Source organism: Triturus cristatus, chromosome 5_2 (assembly GCF_964204655.1).
Source record: "Triturus cristatus chromosome 5_2, aTriCri1.1, whole genome shotgun sequence".
NCBI lineage: Eukaryota > Metazoa > Chordata > Amphibia > Caudata > Salamandridae > Triturus > Triturus cristatus.
In genome coordinates this window covers 185,852,973-185,873,335 of record NC_140588.1, presented here as the reverse complement: position 1 = coordinate 185,873,335, position 20,363 = coordinate 185,852,973, and positions in this window count along the sequence as shown.

Below are 20,363 nucleotides of genomic sequence, written 5' to 3'. Positions count from 1 at the left end.
AAAATGGCGGCCGCGGTTTTCACGGAGCCGCGAGAGAACACCAGAAGCAAATAACAGCCAACTCCGCTGTCAAACAGGTTTCACTGACAACCCAAACGATGCAGGCAAGCATCCGGAACATGTTCCCACCACTGGAAGATCCCGCCATGAAGAAAAGAAGCCCTGGGGGAAGCCCAACGCGCTACCCCGTCACGGAGCTCCGGCAGGTAGCGGCCATTTTCTTCGGCGTTCAAGCCACGCCCCCCATGCAGACACCTTGTGACGGCATGCAGATACCAGGGTCCACCCCATGAGCAGCACACTACAACATTCCCCAGACACCCAACACATTATCACCACCCCAACCCAGGGAGCAGCAGCGCCAACAGCAATACCAGAAAAGCTATAGTGTGCAAACGAAAAACAAAAAAACACATTCAGCATTTCAAAGAAAATTAGCTACAGTACACCATTCACCAAGGCCATAGGCCACGCCAGGTGCGAAGTCCTGGGGGGGGACACGTTGGGACGCGTCTCCCCTAGCTTGCCTGCACAGTTCACTGTACCATATCAACCATATCATCCACAGAAGGGGAGCATCATGTGGGGGGGAAGAACCAGGCACCGCAGGGACAGGAGGGGCACGGGCAGGTGTCGTGGGTGCAGGGACGGATGACTCCACCACTGGGGGTGGGGCAGCGCCAAAGGAGGAGGTCAGTATGGCACTGCACACGCCCGCAAGCTCTTCCAGTGTCTCCCCTGCACCCGAAGGAACCACAGGCCCCAAGGAGGGGGGGGGATCGGAGGGATGGGTTGCAGCGCAACTGGGGGAGGGTGTGGACAGGGGGGTACTCAACTACCCTGCCCGGGGAATCCCTCAAATGCTTGCGGGGTGGTGTCACACTGGGGCTGAGGGACAGACTGGCCATGAAGGACTCTTTGTCCGACTGTTGGGCAGGAGAGCCAAGGGGAGTGGTTTCGGAGGTCGTGAGGACTGCGGACTCCTACTGTGACAGCGTGGCTGCTGTTTGCCCCCCGACCCAGTGGCTGTGCCTTCTCCCCCTGTGTGTGCATGACAGGAGGTGTGCACTTGGCCTTCCCTGGTGGTGTGCTGCCTGTGTCTGGTGGAGTGCTTGCATGGGGACGTCTGGGTGTGTATGGGACAGGCATGGGAGTGGGAAGTGCGGATGGTGCCGGGGTAGGGGGGGACAGAGCGCTGCAGGAGACCCACTGCTGCCGTCAGTGACGAGTCCATGGACCTCAGCAACATCCATTGGTCAGACATCGCTGATGACATGCCCTCCATGTACGACACCATCCGTGTCAGCAGTCTTGTGTGGCCATGGAGGACACGCAGCAGCGATGTCTGACCAACCTGCAACTGGCGCTGAATGTCCACAGACTCTGCATTGACGGCAGCAGGGGGGACAGGGGCAGGGGGTGCGGTGCCTGGCACGAAGGAGACATGTTTGGTGTACCACAAACTCCCCTCAGAACCCAGAACCCCTTATCCGACTAGCTTAGTGTCCCATTCGTTATCCGAGGTTGAGCTCGGCGGTCCCAATGTATAGACAACCCAGAACAAGTGACCTGTTCGTCATTATTCTCCGATCAGTCCACAACAGAATAGACAAAGACACAGTAAAGTTGAAAGAGTTCATTCAATGAACCTCGCGTCCTAAGATGCAGTACTTTGGCTAACATAAGCAGACAAATGGTTAAGTTCAGAAGCATCAGCATTGTTACAATATCATAGACAATGAAAGGAGCAATCATAAGAAAATGACAGTGGAAACAGCAACCGTCCTGTCGCCAGTAAACTAATAGTAGTATCATTAGACCAATAGCAAGTCTCTAGGCTTGAATGGGGGACCCCCCACCGTACAGATCAGCTCAGTGGAATCACATCACAGGATCAGCTAGTCTCTTCTCCTGCGAAAGTTCTCCATCACAATGAAACTAAAATGTGCTGCACTGCAATATGAAAAGCACTCGTCTATCAGGTATCTGCAGCTGCGTGCATGTAATGGCTAAATAGTGGGACGATCAACCTGCACACAACAACATGCACCGTCTAGTCACCCAGACTGTTTGTGTACACAATGTACAGTACAAGCTCACTGCTCACTGTGAAGGATGTCATACAACAGACAGTTCTCATGTGAAGCAAACTCGAGTAGGCATTTTTCAATTAATAACACGCAACTACAGTGTCGCGTGCAAAAGCAGCAAAATTGGCAAGATGGCTTTCTAACAACTAACGCGGTGGTGCTAACTTAGCATTGTACATAGGGAGATAGTAATCATCACTACACCCCCCCTTGTTCGTACCACTAACCACTAGGGGCGCAAATTCAAGAACGCAGAGTTCAAGTTTGATAGAACGGAACCAAGGGCAGGAACTGGAAGTCCATAGACGGGAAGCGAAAAAGTCAGAAAATAAATTTCAATTATGAACGATGTTGCAGGGAAATTAACCATGTAAAAGGGCAAAAAATATAACATCGATGGATGCACCATGAAATGAGCAGGGCTAAAGTCAATCCATCAAGGTATAAGCACAATAAGTTGCAACAGCTTCCAAGACGAAATCATTTGAATGTTCCGCAAAATTATCTGCCATCCAGTTCAGCAGGGGGAAAGAACACACGTGTTCCTCAACAATCGGGGCATCCTGCACCATTTGTGGACAACAGGTGGGGACATCAAGATACCTTCTGGATAAGAATTCAGTTGCAGCCGTTCCGATGTCCCAATTCCCTAGGACTCCATGTGCTGCAGAACAGGCCATGATCCTGACGCCAGAACAGTCCAACTCATGAGCCACTAAGGGGCTCATCAGTCGATCATAATCCGGGGCAGGAGACACCGAGTTAGACAGGCACAAATCCAGAGCCCATTCGAATGGACAATCTAGGCAATGAAAGACAGGTTGCACGCAGGTAAAGAAGGGAAACCGGAAGGACAATCCATAGGCAATGCTTAAGGTCGCCAGCAGCAGAGTGCCGTAGAATTCAAGCATCTGTTTCCGAAGATGGAGCAGCCGGGGCATGCTGTCTTGTAACGCAAGTTGTGCAGCCATAGCGTAGTACGCAGATCAATAATAGCACCCCAGCTACGAGGGCGAGAAGCAAAGGGAGACCTCCAAAGACGCTAGAAAAAATCGAATGATTGAATGCGGGGATCACACCAAACATAGTTTGGAAGGAGGTCACGAGGCCGGAGCCCACAATTTAGAAAAAATCAGCCAGGCCACTTGTTGACGAGGCATGAAAGATAGTCTGAATCAGAGTCCCAAAATGTAGTGGGAGATCAGTGTTCAAAAGCGCTTGCACCTCTGTGCGTGTGTTAGCTACGTGAAGGACAAATGTTTCTCGGGATGAAGTCAACACAACTTGTTTTTGAGACAATAGAGCCCTTATTCTGCTCATCTTGTTGAACTCTGCTTTCAAGGTTGGAATGGAAGGCCAGATGGATACATCGAGCCGGCCATGCGGAGGTGGGAAAAGGACGTTATTACAGCAAACCACTCGTAGTGATACAGTCACGATGTGAGGTATTCCCACCAGCATCCCACAGCAAGCTTCATCATTGAATAGCACATAACTACCGTTAGCAAGCAGCGTACAAGACGGTGTCATAACTGGCACACGAATCCCTTTCAGAATACAAGCTAAATTATGAGCGTGTATATTACAAGCACCATGCAATTGAATGGGCCTACACACCACAGAATGATCCGGAGTGGAATTGCACCCTTCACCTTTTAAATACACCTCCTTGCCGTCTCTCATGCACCTGTTGTCGCCTAGCACGGACACAAGGGACCCGAGCAAGTGGGAGGGCGGTGATGGAATGGAGGGTGCGGCGAGAGATGGAGTGCTGCTTTCAGCTCTGGGAGCAGTCTCCGTTCCTTCTGGGAGCTCTGCCTCGGACCCGTCAGCGTCATAGTCGGTGTTGGGACTGGACAGGTCCTTCGCCTGACTCCCCTCGGCCTCCGTGCCACTTGCTGTGCCAGACTCCCCAGCACTGGTGGCCCCGGTACTGGATCCCTCCCCCACGTCCGTGCCAGTGTCTCCCTCGGTTTCCCCCGACGATGCTGTGGGCAAGGTGAAGAGACAGGAAATGATCAGACACCTGTATACATATGACACATGAGTCCAAACTACATAGGTCACAGTGCATAGCATGAACAGCAACATGAGTAACATCTACAATACTACAAACATATGTAGGCCCTGCACCACACAGTTGGTTTACCCACCATGCCACTGGGAAACAATGGGGAGCATGACACAACAGCAAATTACTTGATATCAATTCATACATAGGAGCTAGTCTCTGGGGACAGTCGAGCACTGCATCACTGGCATGGCACAGTCACCTACGCCCGCAACTGTCCCCTGATGCCAGGTACACGGATAATGACACCTGACATGTAACTACCGGCGTTGCACGATGTGACTATGTCATGTGTGTGTCATGTGTTCCCATGAGGTTGCTGTAGTTGTTCCGTGACATGCATCTGCAGTTGCTGCAACCAACATGTGTCTGCGTGCTGATGGGCATGGCACACTATTACGCACACCAGGCCACATGTGGAATCAGACGTAACGGGTGTATGTATGCATCGCACATGGACTTGCGAGACAAGGACATATCTGCATAGTCTCAATGTATGTGTGATCAGTCTTGACATGTACCCCTTCATGGCAAGGTGTGTGGACTGTCCTATTTCAAGGACATGTGACCTGTGCCTCTAGTGTTCCGCAGCCTGTCTGTATGATAAAACATCCTTCTTCTGCACATATGTGGATGTCTGTCACTCCTGTAATGCGTCTGCCTGTTCACTTACACTGGCCCACAGCTAGTTTCATGGCATGTCATGTTGACCTTGAGCACCCACGTGTGTAGCTGACTCTTGGTAGGAGTATCACCTGGCTGGCATACGTGTCCTGGCTGTATTGCACAGGACAGACTCTGTATGTAGCATATGTGTATTAGCTAGTGAACATGTGCTCAGTTCATTGACATTGGTGTAGTGCTGTACTCAATCTTCGTTATTCCTTCCAAATTTCTGCAGGGCACCGCCTCTCCCCCGACCAATGCCAGACTTGGCTGCCATGAGGGAACGTGACTGTATACGCCGCTACCGCTTCTCCCAACCGTTGATTGACAACTTGACCGCAAGGCTGGCACCACCCCTCCAACCGCTACACAGGTATCCTACTGTACTGACACCCAAGATGCAGGTGATGGCAGCCCTACATTTCTTTGCCACGGGTACGTTTCAATTGAGCATAGCTGATGTAGGTGGCATGTCCCAGACCATGTTCAGCCGTGTCCTGCATGATGTGTTAGAGGCCATGTTGGTACACCTGGATGAATGTATACATTTTCCAACTCGTGAGCAGTTGACAGGTGTCAAGGGTGAGTTCTATGCCCTGGGAGGGATGCCCCATGTCATTGGGGCCATTGATGGGACACATGTGGCTTTGGTACCACCACAGGCACAGGAGGTAGCCTTTCGTAACCGCAAACATTACCACTCCATCAATGCCCTTGTGGTATGTCTTGCTAACATGCTGATATCCCATGTCTGTGCCCGTTTTCCAGGATCAGCACACGATGCCTACATCATGAGGCGTAGCAGGGTGCCTGAAATGATGCTGCGCAATGAACGTGCATGTCTTGTTGGTGGGTATACTCTGTTAGTCCTGTATTTTGCGGTATCTTAATATCGTACTGCTTCTCCTGACCCACTTCTGTCCTTGATGTTTCCATGTAGGGGACGCTGGCTATCCCAACATGCCATGGCTGATGACGCCTTTCCGCAACCCCAGAACAGCCGCAGAACACCGGTACAACGACACCCATGGGCAGACGAGGCGCGTGATTGAGAGGACGTTTGGACTCCTGAAGAGCAGATTCCGGTGCCTCCACAAGACCGGCGGCGCCCTCCCATATGCCCCGGTGAAGGTCTGCAAAATCTTCCTTGTGTGCTGCATGCTGCACAACATGGCAGTGGAGAAGGCCGTGCCACTCATCCTGGATCCCGATGAGCAAGATCATCCACCCGTGGAGGACGAAGGGCTTGGTCATGGGCACGGGACAAGTGAGGATGAGGAGGAGGATGAGGATGAGGACATCCGGAGTCAGCTTATCCGCAACTTCTTCTCATGATGGTGAGTCCCTGTGTCTGAGTGTGCACGCTTAGAGCCTTGTGTGGCATGTGTTGCAATGTGTGTGTCGAGCTGACTGTGTGCTAAGTGACTTGGAGTTGTGTTCTGATGTGTCATTCAAGTGATGATGTCATTCCACAAATTTTAGCGGGAACACAAAATTAATTAATAGCATGGTGACAACATCATTCCTGTAGAGTACATGTACATGTCTGCGGATTACTAGCTCTTCGCTGACTTGTTGTGTGCCTGTCCTCCCCAGGTTCCTGCGGCTGTCGTCTGCTCATGTCATCATTGCCCTCCTGCTATTCCTCATGAGTATTGCAACCTGTGCTGGATCAGAGTTACATGCACAGACATGGTGAAAAGTCATTTTGGGTAAGGAGTGCAGCAAGGCGTTTTGTGGGTGGTACGTGTTTGTGATATGTGGGGACTGCTCCTGTGCATGTTGAGTTACCATGCATACATGTCGACTCACCATGGGCCACATGACGTGTTGAATGGCTCCCATGAATTGATAATCACCCTTCCTGACAGTCATCTGTCATGGATTGTGGATTCTGATGAAGGCATCAATGTGTGTATAACGTCCCTCAGGAACATACGGGATGCTAATGGTGGACATGGTGTGGGACATCCCCATGACAGCCTCAATGGGGAATTGCAGCCTCTCGGTGTGCAGCAAGGGGTGTGAGGCTCAACCCCTTCACTTGTGTGCCAGCTCAGTAGGATTTACCACATCTGTGTGTTGGAGGGGGTGTCCAGTGTAGGTCACACATGTTCAGCCAAATGACCTGTGAGTCTGTTCCAATGGATGCATTTCCATTAGTGTGAGCCTGAGTAATAAAGGTGTTCGTCACACTCCAAGGTGCCTCATCTCTGTCAATGCAGGTCTCTTGCCACTTTGCATGCGGCATCTCTGGCATACTTGCTGTAGATAATGCATAGGAGTCCATGTGTAGTTTAGCGACATGCATGCAGTTGCTCATGGATTAGGCTCCCTATTGGGCATGAAGTACATGGTCGGGTATGTTTTTTAGCAAGGTCGACCACACAATGGGTCATCAACAGCTGCTGAGGGTGTGTCTCCTGTGCGCAGGTCACCCTTCAGTTTCCTGATCCGGTGTAATGGCTCTTTGGTGATTGTGCATGCATTGTCTCTGGGTGTGCCATGTGACACTGGACACTCCTTACTTTACACACGCGCCTGTTGCAGTTGTCCTTCTGACATCCTAGTCTTTTTGTGCAAAATGGGGCATTTTGCAGGGAGATGGCGCCTGCTGCTGCGGGCCCTGCACAAGCACCCAGTGGCCACACACACAAGATGGTGTGCATCAAGTTTGGCTCGCTCACATATGCCATGCTAGTCCACAGCATCTGGACCTCATGCTGCAACGCCCTTTGCATTAAGCACATGATCCAGAGATAGATCCACTCCAAGTAAAGACAGACCATCCCCCAGGTCCATGACAACATCCATATCATATACTGCCCTGTCCTCTATGGAGCAAGTACATCCAAACTCCAAGTACACTGGTCCACTTCCAGGGTGCATCTGCACACCTCAGCTTCAACACCCTGCGCACCAGCCACATCACCGTCCACCATAGATAGCTGCAATGGATCACTGTGTGCTGCAGGATGACCTCCACACTCACCACCCACACTCAGGAGGCAATCCACAACCCCGACCCCAAACCAACCTTGTACGTCTGTCATCCTAGATCCCGTTGGGCCATCTCCGTGCATTCAACCTTGCCCTGGCCACCGTTCTTCACATCCACCGTACTCCAGCATACAGGACATTGTTCTCCCACCTGGCCACACATACCTGGGACTCCCTCCCCGGGAACCTCCACATGAGACATGACCTCTACGCCTTGATGATAATCTCCCAAATAGGTCTGTCCGCACAGTTTAGCAAGCCCCCCTCAGCAGCCAGAGGCCATCACAGGTGAGTGTTGTGCTCCATGCCTACATTGAATGATACCTTGTGACCCATGTGTCCTGTACCAGACTCTGATCCCAGGGTATGGATGGCTGGAGTTAGTTCAACACTCAGGCATAGTTAGACATTTCCACACACATATGTCGTTGAATAATGCCAAATGACAGCAACATCTCATGTGCAGAACAATAAGAATTTATTTTTGGTGGGGTGAGTCTTTTGGTAGATGTGCTAAGGTGCTCTACCGGGTGCATAGAATCCAAAGTTCACAGGGGGAGATGGCATCCTTGTCAGTTGGAGTCATCAGAGTCCAGACCACAGTGTTGGTCATCATTGGTCAGACTGTGACCAGCAAGTCCATGTGGCAGAGAATGTCATTGGATGAGGTGCTGCTGTTGTGCCAGAGGGCCAGGTGCCAGGCCAGGTGACCTGGGAGATGTGATGGTCCGCTGACTCTCACAGTCTTTTCCGCGGACGACCCACCTTCCTCAGGGGACCCTCAGATGCAGGCCTTGACGATGCTGGGGATGCTACGTCAGATGAATCCTCCTCCTCCTCCCTCCCTGTGTCTGGTGCTGGTCTACGCCTGGTGGTACAGGGAGGGTTTGCCAGGCTTTGGGCGATCTGACGGAGTGATTGGCTCACGTCCCTGTGCACCGCCAGGAGCTCAGCCAGTCTTGCCTCCATCCGTCCTTGGTGTTATTGATGACTGGCATGATGCTCGACCTGCAGGTCCTTAATCTCATCGAGGGTGCCCTGCATCCCGGAAAGTCTGGACACGACCTGGTCGATGCCTCTGGTGTCACCCCGGTATGAGTCCAGGATGTTGCGTATGTGTGAAATACCGGGGTCCTGAGCTGGCTGGTCAGGTTCGCGCCTCCGCCTGCCTCCACTCCCACCACCCCTGCCCACACGAGCCCGGCCTGCCGTTGTGGGCACATCGGGTCTACAGGACCCCTGAGGGATGGCATTTGCGGGGTTGTCTGCCTCCTCCTGGGTGCCCGGAGAACCTTGTCCCTCCTGGTCAGACTGGCTGTGTTGTTCAGTGCGAGCAGGGCTCCTGGGTGTCTCCTGGGATGTGGCAGGAATGGGGGTGGTGGTTGGCACAGATGTACCTGACGCAGGTGCTGCAGGGGTTTGGGCACCAGAGGGTCCAGGTTGGTTGGGGTCATCCACGGAGTGGTGAGAGTCGTCGCTGCCGGTGGGATCATCCTCACGCTGAGCCCGGGACTGTGATTGTTCCCCCCCATTGTTGGGGGGAGGTCGATGACATTGCCCTGTGTGTGAGAGAGAGACAATGTTAATGCTGTTTCATGCCACATCCATGTTTCATACATATTCAAGTTGACACAGTTCATCCAGGTAGTTGGATGTCCTTAGCATTCCTCTCAGTGTCCACTTGGGGATGGGTATGTTGCGGTGGACAGATTGGGATGTTCTCCTGAGTGTTTGACCTGTAGATTGTTGGCTCTGATGCTTATTTTGCTCTGGTTTGGTCTTGTTGTGTCACATGTCCATTGTGGGAGTGTGTGAATCCGTTGCCTGCCCCGGGGGTGTGTGCTTGTGTTATGGGGGGGGATGACCGGGCGTGCTGTTGTGTGTAGTGTAAGTTGTCATTGGGTCTCCCAGGTGATGTGTCTCTCCCCTCATGGTGCATGCTGGCATGACAGTGAGTGTGAGTTCCTGTGCTAGATACCTGTGCTTGTGGAGTTGGTGTTTGAGTGTACAGTGGTCCCAGGAGGGCCTTGTGCTGCATGCAGCAGGGCCCAGTGTCAGCTACCTTGTCAGTAGTTTTCCAGTCCCTGTGCATTGTGCATGAGTATGTACCTATGCCATATGGGCTGAGGGCATTGTTGTCTGCGTCTCATTTCCACAATGTGTTGTGTGGGGCCCACCATCCCAGCCTCCCGGACATCCAGTCTTGTGATTGTGGTTGTTGTAGCCTTGGACATGGCCTTGCCTTGATTTGTGAAGGGTGCATGGAGACGTTAGTGGCATGGGCGTGGTTTTTGAGTGTGGTTGTGTGCGGTGAGTGCTTGGGGGTAGGTGCGTGCATTTGTTGTAGTTGGGGTGTGGATGCCATTCCCCCCATGTCACGTGAGTTGTTTGTGTACTCACCAGGCTCTGCAACTCCTTCGACTCCGTGTACTCCCACCGGCGGTAGCATGGCCATCACCTTCTCCTCCCAGGGATGGTAGTGTATGGGTCTGCGGGGCGGCCCACCTCCAGTGATGTTAGTCTGGGCATATTCTTCATTCATTTTCCTCTTGACCACCCTGCGCAGATCGTTCCACCTGGCTTGGCATTCATGCCTGGTCCTTCGGATGGGCGCAACAGTATTCACCTTATCGACAATCCTCTGCCACATGGCAGATTTTTCAGCTATGCTGGTCTGTCTGACCAATGTTCCAAACAGCTGTGGCTCGACTCTGATGACTTCGTTGACAAGGAGGTCCAGCTCCGCCGTTGGGAACTTTGGATTCTTGTCTGTGGGCATGGTGTGGGGTGTGGGTGTGGGTGTGGATGGTTGAGGGTGTGTGGGTGTGAATGTGAGTGTGTGTGTGTGAATGTGAAGAGGGGGATGTTTGTGGAGGAGGTTGTGTGAAGGTGTGTGAGTGAAGGTGTAGCGAAGGTATGAGTAATGTGGGCTTGTTTGTGTGTGGGCTCTGTCAGCTGTGGGTCTGTTGCAAAGGCTCATGGTTTGTGTGTGTGGGCCCTTTTTATTGGTCAATTTTTGGGTGTGGCTGTGTTTGAATTTTGGTGGGTGTGTTATAAGAGGTGGTTGTGTTTGGGGCCTCTGTTGGCCTGTTTGGATGTGGCAGGTCAGTCATTGAGATGTCTTTTGACGTGTAGATGTGTTTTGTGTTGTTGTGCGAGTCGATTTGACCCTCCTTGTGCTGTTTTACAGTGTCCTGGTTCAGTATGAGTCTGTTTCGCGTAGGTACGATCCGTGCCTACGCGATGCTGGGTGAGGGTGCTGGGGTACGGTGTTGGTGTGCGGCGCGTACATGCGGTGGGGGTACGGTGCGTACATGCGGTGGGGGGGCTGAGGGTACAGTGCGTACATGTGGTGGGGGTACGGTGCGTACATGCGGTGGGGGTACGGTGCATACATGTGGTGGGGGGGCTGGGGGTACAGTGCGTACATGCGGTGGGGGTACAGTGTGTACATGCGGTGGGGGTACGGTGCATACATGCGGTGGGGGTGCTGGGGGTACAGTGCATACATGCGGTGGGGGTACGGTGCGTACACGTGCGGCCCTGGGGAACGGCACGTACATGCAGAGGTATGGCGCGTACATGAGGGGGTGCTGCGCATACATGGGGGGGTACGGCGCGTACAGTTTCGGGGCTGGGGTGCAGTGCGGACAGGGTGGTGTACGGTGCTGACATATTTGGGGGTGGGGGGGCTGTACGGCTCGTACACGGGCATTAGTTTACCCGTGTACATGTGTGCTACTGCGTTGGCTCCGTACGGGCCTTTTTACGTGCGATTGTGTATTCGGACGGACGGACGGTCGGGATCGTACTTGCGCGCTCGGACTTGTGTTTTACGATTTGCACGTGAAACTGTCCGGATCACTTTCGTACACTTTTCCCGACGATATTCGGACGTGAACACTTTCCGACGCACTCTCGTGGACTTTTCCCGACGCTATTCGTAGTTATTTTTCACGGACGAATCGTACTTGCCAGTTTGTACGGTACTTGTACGACTCGTACGGAAAAAAATACGGATACGGGTCGCACGCAAATTATTTTTACCGGATCGGAATCGGCACCTAAAATTATTCCCACTGCAATCTAAATAATTTAGGGGAAGGTGTTGGACAGTAAAGTTTATAAATGCTCTACTGCAACTCCATGGTAATTCATTTTGGAGAAGGCGTTGGACACAAAAGGGGTTATGTTTACTATTCCAACTCCAATCCAAACCCATTTGGGCGCAGGAGTTGGACAGTACAGGGATTAGATTTACTAGTCCCACTGTAATCTAAATCAATTTGGGGAAGGTTTTGGGCATGAAGGGGGTTAGATATACTATTTCCACACCAATCGAACTAATTTTGGGGAATGTAGTGGACCCTAAAGGGGTTACATGTACTATTCCCACTCCAATGTAAAATCATTTTGGGGAAGGTATTGGACAATAAAGGGGTTAGGTTTAACATTCTCACTCCAATCTAATTAATTTGGGGAAATGTGTTGGGCACTAAAGGGATTAGATTTATTATTCCCTGGTGAAATTTTCTGTTTCTTACTCCATCGCTGCAAATTATTTTGTATATTTTTAACACAAAATAAATTATTCTTAATATTTATATTAACACATAATTAATTTACAAACAACAAATGAAAACAAACTAGTATTATTTAAAAATCTAATATAGAAAAATAAATTATTTAACAATAACGGACAAATAAATATAAATAAAAATTATTTTAAATTTTACCATCAACACCCGATACTTGAAATAAAATTATGGAGAAAAAAAATTTCAACCTAGAACAAAGTGAATTTTTGTCAAATTAACATTTCTATTTAACTAAACCATCTTAAATGCAAATATACCATAACAATTAAAAAACAATAACCTCAAATAAATTGCAATCTTATTTATGAATTACAAACATCAAAATTTAAATTATTTTCTTAAATACTTTATTGATTAATAATTCAAGACAAATATAATATTTTAGTCAGTAAGTAAAACCATATAAGGCCTAATTGCAATGTCGGACGGAATGCCTCCCACCGCTGGTTGGAGGATTTCAAACCAACATTGTAGATTTAAACTTCGACTGCCATATTACAATGACAGCGGTCGGAGTTTAAACCGGCCGGGGAATCCTACTCGGTTTTGATGGGCTCAAGGAGCCAATCGGCCAGTCGGAAAGTCCTCATAATCCCTCAAGGACGGCTTTTCCAGCGTCGGGTTTCTGATGGCACTTTCTGACAGCAGTTCAATGTCGGCCTTTCTGACATGTGACGGCTGCCCAAAAGTGTCTTTGGGGCCCCTAGTAGGGCTCCCTTCCCCCTGGCCCTCTGTATGTGGCCCTGGGGGGCATCCATGGTGCCCCCTCACATCCCTGCACCATGTGCCAGGCAGTGTGAGATGCTTGCAACACAGTGAAGGGATGTTTAAAAACTTCCAATTTTTTAATGGGAGCTTGAGCTCCAGGCGGTTTTGGCCTGCCGCACAAGCTCCCATTGAAAAATGGAAGCTTGTGACTGCAGCATGTGCAGTCGCATCCTAATTGCTGTGTTGAAACTGCAGAACTGAGGTTGGTCGGTTTCCCATCCGCAGCTATGTTTATCAGAGGCAACTCCGACGACATCGTAATCAGGGCCAAAGTAGTTTAAAATGAAATAATAGTTGAAAATTATTTTTTATTTTTTTATTTTTTATTTTATTAATAAAGCTTGCTCGCATATATGTAACATAAGAATTTACAATCAACATGGTGGCTTTGTAAACCAAACGTTAAAGTATAAGTCAGACAATTACAATTATTTTACATTAAATCAATAACAGTGCTAAGCCCCTATTGGGCTAACAAATCTTCGAAAGGGGTCCAAATCTTTTTACCATAGTCAAGTCTACGTCTACCCCATCTTTCCCACACGGCAGTCTCTATGTTATGCAAGGACAGCATCCTTGCCCTCCAATTAAAGAATTTGGGAGCCTCAGGACTAATCCAGTCCGAAGTTATACAAAGGCAAACCATAGCCATTGCGATTAACACTAAAGCTGAGGTATGTTGAGATCTTTCGTACAGCATACTGCTTTCAAGCCCACAAATCACCAATTCAGGGGAGAGAGTAACAGGTATCTGAAGCCTTAGGTTGATAAATTTCTCAACCTCACCCAAAAAAGGCCGGAGTTTTATGCATTCAAAAAACATGTGGACATCATTTGCAGCCAAAAGCCCACATCTGGGGCAACCGTTTAGGCCATTACCCCCCCACTTAGAAATCTTAGCCGGAGTGTAATATAAGTCATACATGGCCACATAACACTGAGACCGCAAACTCCCGGAGATTAAGACACTCCCGGCCAGTGCAAGAGCTTCTGGTAAATCCAAACCTGTTACCCCCAACTTGGCCTCTAATTTACACGTGTGCGCTGCAATATCATCTTATCATCTGGTAGGCCAAAAAGTAGGTGTTGATAAATTACCCCTATTTTCGAACGTCTAGAGATTAGAGATTAGCTCCAGCAATGTAATCTTGTCGAACAGCACCTTTCGAATGACCTTCAATCTATCTATGAAACTCCGGAGTTGCAAATATTTAAAGAAATCTTGGGTGCTAAACTGATACCTATCCTTAAGCCAAGAAAAAGATGCCAAACGGCCGTCCTGTCCTAAATCACCCAGCTTTGCCAATCCTCTTTCAGTCCATTTAAAAGTAACCTGATCATGAAATACTGGGGGTAAAGACCAAGCTGAAAAAAGGGTATAATAATTCAAGTTAGAAACCGTCCACTTTCGACGAACCTTACGCCATACTGAAAACATAGACCATGCCACCTTGAACTTAGTTTTCTTGTAGTAGCTAGGTTCCAGTACTCGCAATAAAATCCCCCTTGCATTTTCACCTATTTCGAAGATTGAGGGCCTACACGTTAATGGTGGCCCGGCAACATCCCCAAACAGTGGTAGTCCAAAATGCTGGATTATGGAGGACCAAAAATAATATAAAAGATTGGGGACCGCCCAGCCTCCCCTTTGCCGGAGTAAGCACATCCACTTTGCCGCCCTGTGTGGACGACGATAGCCCCAAAAAAACCTATTGCATATTGAATCTGCTTTGACTAAGCTTTGTTGAGAGAATTCCAGAGGGATAGTACAGAACAGATATAGAAATTTGGGAAGGATTAGCATTTTAAGAACATTGCACCTGCCATATAATGACAGATGTAAATTATCCAAACGAGTTAACAATAAATTAACTGAACTAATCATGGGTAAGATATTCAATTCCGGAATAAGATCTACCTGTGGGGTGATTTTAATCCCTAAATAAGTAGCAGATTGTACTATTGGGGCGGCTGAGATAGGCATGGTTGCGGATTGAATTACCTGGGTTTTGAATGTGTTAAGTTTATAGCCAGAGAGCTTCCCGAATTGATCTGCTAGGGCTATTAATGCAGGGAATGCTGACGCCACCTCCGCAGTCAAAACAACAATGTCGTCAGCATAGGCCAACACCTTATAATCAATAAGATTGACCGTAACTGGCAATATGTCTTGGGCTCTCTCTATTAAGCTTATAAAAGGTTCAATATACAAAGCGAAGAGCAAGGGGAAGCATGGACAGCCTTGGCGAGTACCCCTGCTTATACCGAATGCCTTTGAAGACAGCCCAGCCACTGACACTACTGCTTTGGGGGAAATATATAAAGATTGCACAGCTAAAATATATTCCGGACTAAATCCCTTCCACTTCATTACCATCCACAAAAAGGCCCAGGAGACCCTGTCAAACGCCTTCTCGGCGTCCAACAGGATCGCCCCAACAGATGACTCAGTGGCCTGGGCCCAGTCCAAAAGTGCCACTACGTGAGAAATATGATTAGCCGTGTCCCTCCCGGGTATACATCCATGCTGGCGTAGTGATACCAAAGGGGCAATTACAGCTGACAGTCTGGAGGCTAGTATTTTTGAAAATATTTTGTTATCTGAATTAATAAGTGAGATTGGCCAGAATGAAGACGGGTCCAGCTCTGATTTACCCTTTTTTTTAAAGAAAATAATATTGGTATAGCACCATGATTCAGGTATTGAGCCCTCTTGTGCTGCTCTAAGAACAAATAAAAAAACCTGACGAATCTCATGTGAGAATTTTTTATAGAATTCCAGCGGGATGGCATCCAAGCCAGCTGCTTTGCCATTGGCCAAGGACTTAATTGCAAGGTCAACCTCCTCCCATTCTATAGGGGCAGCAAGGATTTCATTCTGCCGAACCGAAAGTTGGGTCGATGGGATTCCTGACAGATATAGAGCCACCTGCTGGGGCAAGCCTGGTTCGCCTATAATATCACCATTATAGAGGTCTCTATAAAATTGATGAAACACCCCTAAAACTCCTTCAGGTGTTTCCATAACCTGTCCCTGTGCGTTGCACACCCTCAAGACACGGTTAGCCAGACTCTTCTGTTGAAGCCGCTTGGCCAAAACCCTGCCTGATTGTTCCCCCAACTCAAACATCTCAGAGCGATATTACAAAAATTTAGCCACTAGATCTTGACTAAAAAACTCCAGCAGGGATGACCTAATTTTGGCAATCATTGCCTGACTGTAGTTAGTTTAAAATTCATTACAATATAATATTGTATTTTTTATAAACTGAATATACTAATGTTATACATTATTTCAAAAATATATTTAGATAAATACAAATTCTACAATAACATCACAAAAATAACCATTTTGTAAAAATAAAATGAATACACAAAATAAAAATTCTAAATTATATTTTACTTTTAATAATCAATTGAAATAATAGCAACCCCATCACATATAAAAACAAAATATAAAAAATACAAAATGTATCAATTATTTAAAAAGGATTGCATTTAAAAATTAAAAAAGAATATATAATATTTTCATTAATATAATACAAACATATTTAATATTAATTCATAAATATATCATTAATGCATAATCAATATTGAAAAAAAAACCGATATATAAATGTTTAAAAAATAATTCCTTTACAACTTTAAAAATCAAAAACAAAACAATTAAACATTTCTCTTCACAATTTTTTTTTTAAATTCACATAAAAAAACAAGAATATATTAACACAGACATAAATTAAACATCTCCCCACTCTTTCCCCCTATAAACCCAATATCCTCTCCTAAAAATGTTAACATGCATTTAACTGCTAAATTAAAAAAAGTACAACAAAATAAAATCACAGAAAAATACATTTCTACCATAAATAAATATAAAACCAAAATGTTTCAATAAAAATGCTCGTAAAACAAATCATAAATGGAACACAAATACTCTACAAAATTAACATACAAAACAATGCTTTAAATAACATTATTTTTGCCAATGATCTATTTTACTATGATGCTAAAAACAACAGTTAAAAATCATTCTTACCTTCTATATTTCTGTTCATAATATTTTGGACATCACAATATCTCTGCAATGATATTTCAATAGCACAATATTTATTTTCTGGTATTTTGTCCAAACAACTTGTTCAGTAGATGGTAAACTGCTTTGGTGGTGTGCCCTTGGTACATCCCACCAACTGTGGATGCTATAGACTTGGCCTCAGCTCAGCCAATGGAGATTGCACTTTAGGTATGTCACAGCGGCACCAGCACAAGCCAATCAGGGATGTTCAGGTGGTCACAGACCTCACAGTCATGAGGATATTTCTGCTACGGTCTTTTTTTCACCCATCTCAAACACCCCTCCTAAACAAGCAGGTGCTCACTCAGGGTTGCATCAGAGACACCCCTCAGATATCCTCGGCTTCTCTCTATACTTTGAGTTTTCTTGACAGTGTGAAAGCATCAACGGTCATGGTTGTCACCCCACTGGTACACCTTTGCAAAAGACCACTGATGAGATATTGTTTGTGGAATGAAATCTGACAAACCTTCAGTCACATGTGATGATGATGCCTCTACTTGGGACACACATGTGATCCTCCAGACCTCACTCACAGTCTTTCGATGCAAGCCTTGTCCTCTGTTGCAGTAGTATTATTGCTTCACCTCACCCACTTCACAGGCTAGGCTTATTCTGAGCAGTGTCTATTTCATGCAAGTGAAGCTATATGCCCCTCCTGCCCATTCTGTAAGTTCTCCCTTGAGGTTAGTTTCAGGTGGCTAGTCGATTCTTCCTCAAGTGACTGGTCCTGAAACTGGCAAGAGAAGTAGATGGTCAGCACCTCAACCCTGTAGCTCGAAAAAATTCCACATTCACCACTGGTGTGGGACCCTAGGATTCTGTTCAGGAAAACTTGTCGCAATGACTGGAAGCTCATGCCTCATCTTTATACTCAAATTGCAAACAGCCCTCCTATATTTCACCAATTCACTTCTCTGGCCGTTTCTGGAGAGTTCGGTAATTTTGTGAATTCTATGCAGATTGATCCAGCTAAGATCTTTGTCATAAGACTGAGTAGTTAAGCAGGTTTAGACTTGTATTCTCCTCTCCTAAATAAGCAACCCAAAACAAGAGCAGAAAGGCAAGTGAGTCTACCTGCTAGCCTGTCGGTGGTAGCCTCTCACACAGAGCAATGTTCCAGGAAGGGATAAATGGAGCACCTTAGCCCCAATGTGTCCCTCTGTCTTTACTAATTTCAACAGCACTCCTATGTCTGAACTACTGAAAGAAATCACTGGACTATTCTGGAGTGAAGCTCTGCAATATATATCAGATGTCTAGACTGGACTTCCAAGCCTCCATATTAGGTACCATCAGAAAGTGCCTAATACAAAATGGAACCAATGGTGGGTGTAACTGCATGTACTTATTTATTCTTCAGACACATTATTCACATGTAAGCAATGCATGAGTTTGCAATACATAAACAGCCATAGTGCATGTGCGTGCAACCTCAGCACACCTCTTGGATGGGCAAATAACCTTGTAGTAAGTGGACTGGTGGAAATTTTTAAAAATCCTTGTAAGACCGGTAGACTGATCTCCTTGCAATTAACAGGGATAAAAGACCTTCCCTATAATCGATTTTCTGCCACCAAAATCAGTGCTTTACCTCCTGGGAAGACAACATTGATCAATCTCCTGAGAAAAATATTCCAGTCTTCTTGATCATAGAGATGGGACTTTAGTTAAGTACAATGGTATGATCCTTCCTTGCAAATGGGAGGATTATGATCATGGAATCTCTAAATGTCCTTCTAACATCATGCTCTTCAGTGATTTGACCAAATACTTGCCATAATCATGTGAAAAGTCTGTCATCTCTTTCTCTGTTAAAGACAGGAAGAATGCTATCTGATCCCTGGGCTTTATCTAGTGTCAAAGCTTGAGTAGTTTTAGTGACCTCCTTTAATGTAATGGCTGAATTCAAGAAGCAGAAATAAGCTCAAAGGGAGGGATGAAGGAATTTTTAGACAGGTAAATAGTACATTTTTTCTAGTAATATGAGTGAACAAATATATTGGACTACTTCCTCTAACTGGATTGTCGGCAAAGCTTCCAAAGATGTATATAATTGTTAAAATGACATTTAAATTTAATACACTGACTAGTGCCGCACATTATCACTGGAACTGCTCGTGAGTGGGAATCCATAGCTACTCAAAGTTGAGATGGGACACAGGGTAGTTGTTAGCAGCCTTTGACATCTGCGGTGATGTTTGCCACTCCCCCGCTGCTGCTGTTTGTCTGCCCTGGCTCTCTTGGTTAGGTCACCACTTTGCCGTCCCTGAGCCCATCGGTTTGTTCCCGTTGTGGGGACCTTGCCTTACCTGGCCCGTAATTCTTATTTACATTTACTTTATTTGTTTTGTTGTTGCTTCAGGTTATTGCTTGTTGGCATTTTAATGGCTTGGGGGTTCTTCCTGATTTTCAGGATTTTTCCTTATTGTTTGTCTTTGTTTTTGCTGCCGATTCTTCCACCAGTTTTCCCACTCTCACCCTCCCTGCTAGCCCCTCCCACCTCCCTGGACTACTTATGGAGGCTGCTGTGTGGCCCCTGTATGTAGCCCTTGACCTCCGTGGTCGTGTTCTTCACTACAGTCCCTGAGTCCCCCATGTAGATTCGACTTTGGGGACCTTGCCTGGCCTGTAAATCTTATTTACATTTACTTTATTTGTTACGTTGTTGCTTTAGATTTTTATGTGGTGGCTTTTTTTAGTGGCTTGTTAGTTCTTCCTGTTTTTCAGGCGTTTTACCTATTGTTTGTTTTGGTCCTCCTGCCTCCCTGCCGGTCCATCCTAATTCCCAGGACACCTTAATAAGGCCGTTGTGTATGTGCGCAACAGGCATGTATCCGGCGCACCGAAGGCAAGCCCGTCTGTGCCCGTTCATGCATGGACTGTACCCAGCCACAGGACCCCTGACTCTTCCACCCCATAAAGCTAAAATGCCACAGATGTCCAAGCCCTAGACCCAGGATGCATCAACACCAACTGCTGCTACTACTTCAGTGGGGGGTGTTGGTAGTCTAGGAAATGATGGCTCCCTGCTACGTATATGTGTAAGAAATTACGTAACCTAGTATGTACGGTGCAAACAAGTAGGGGGA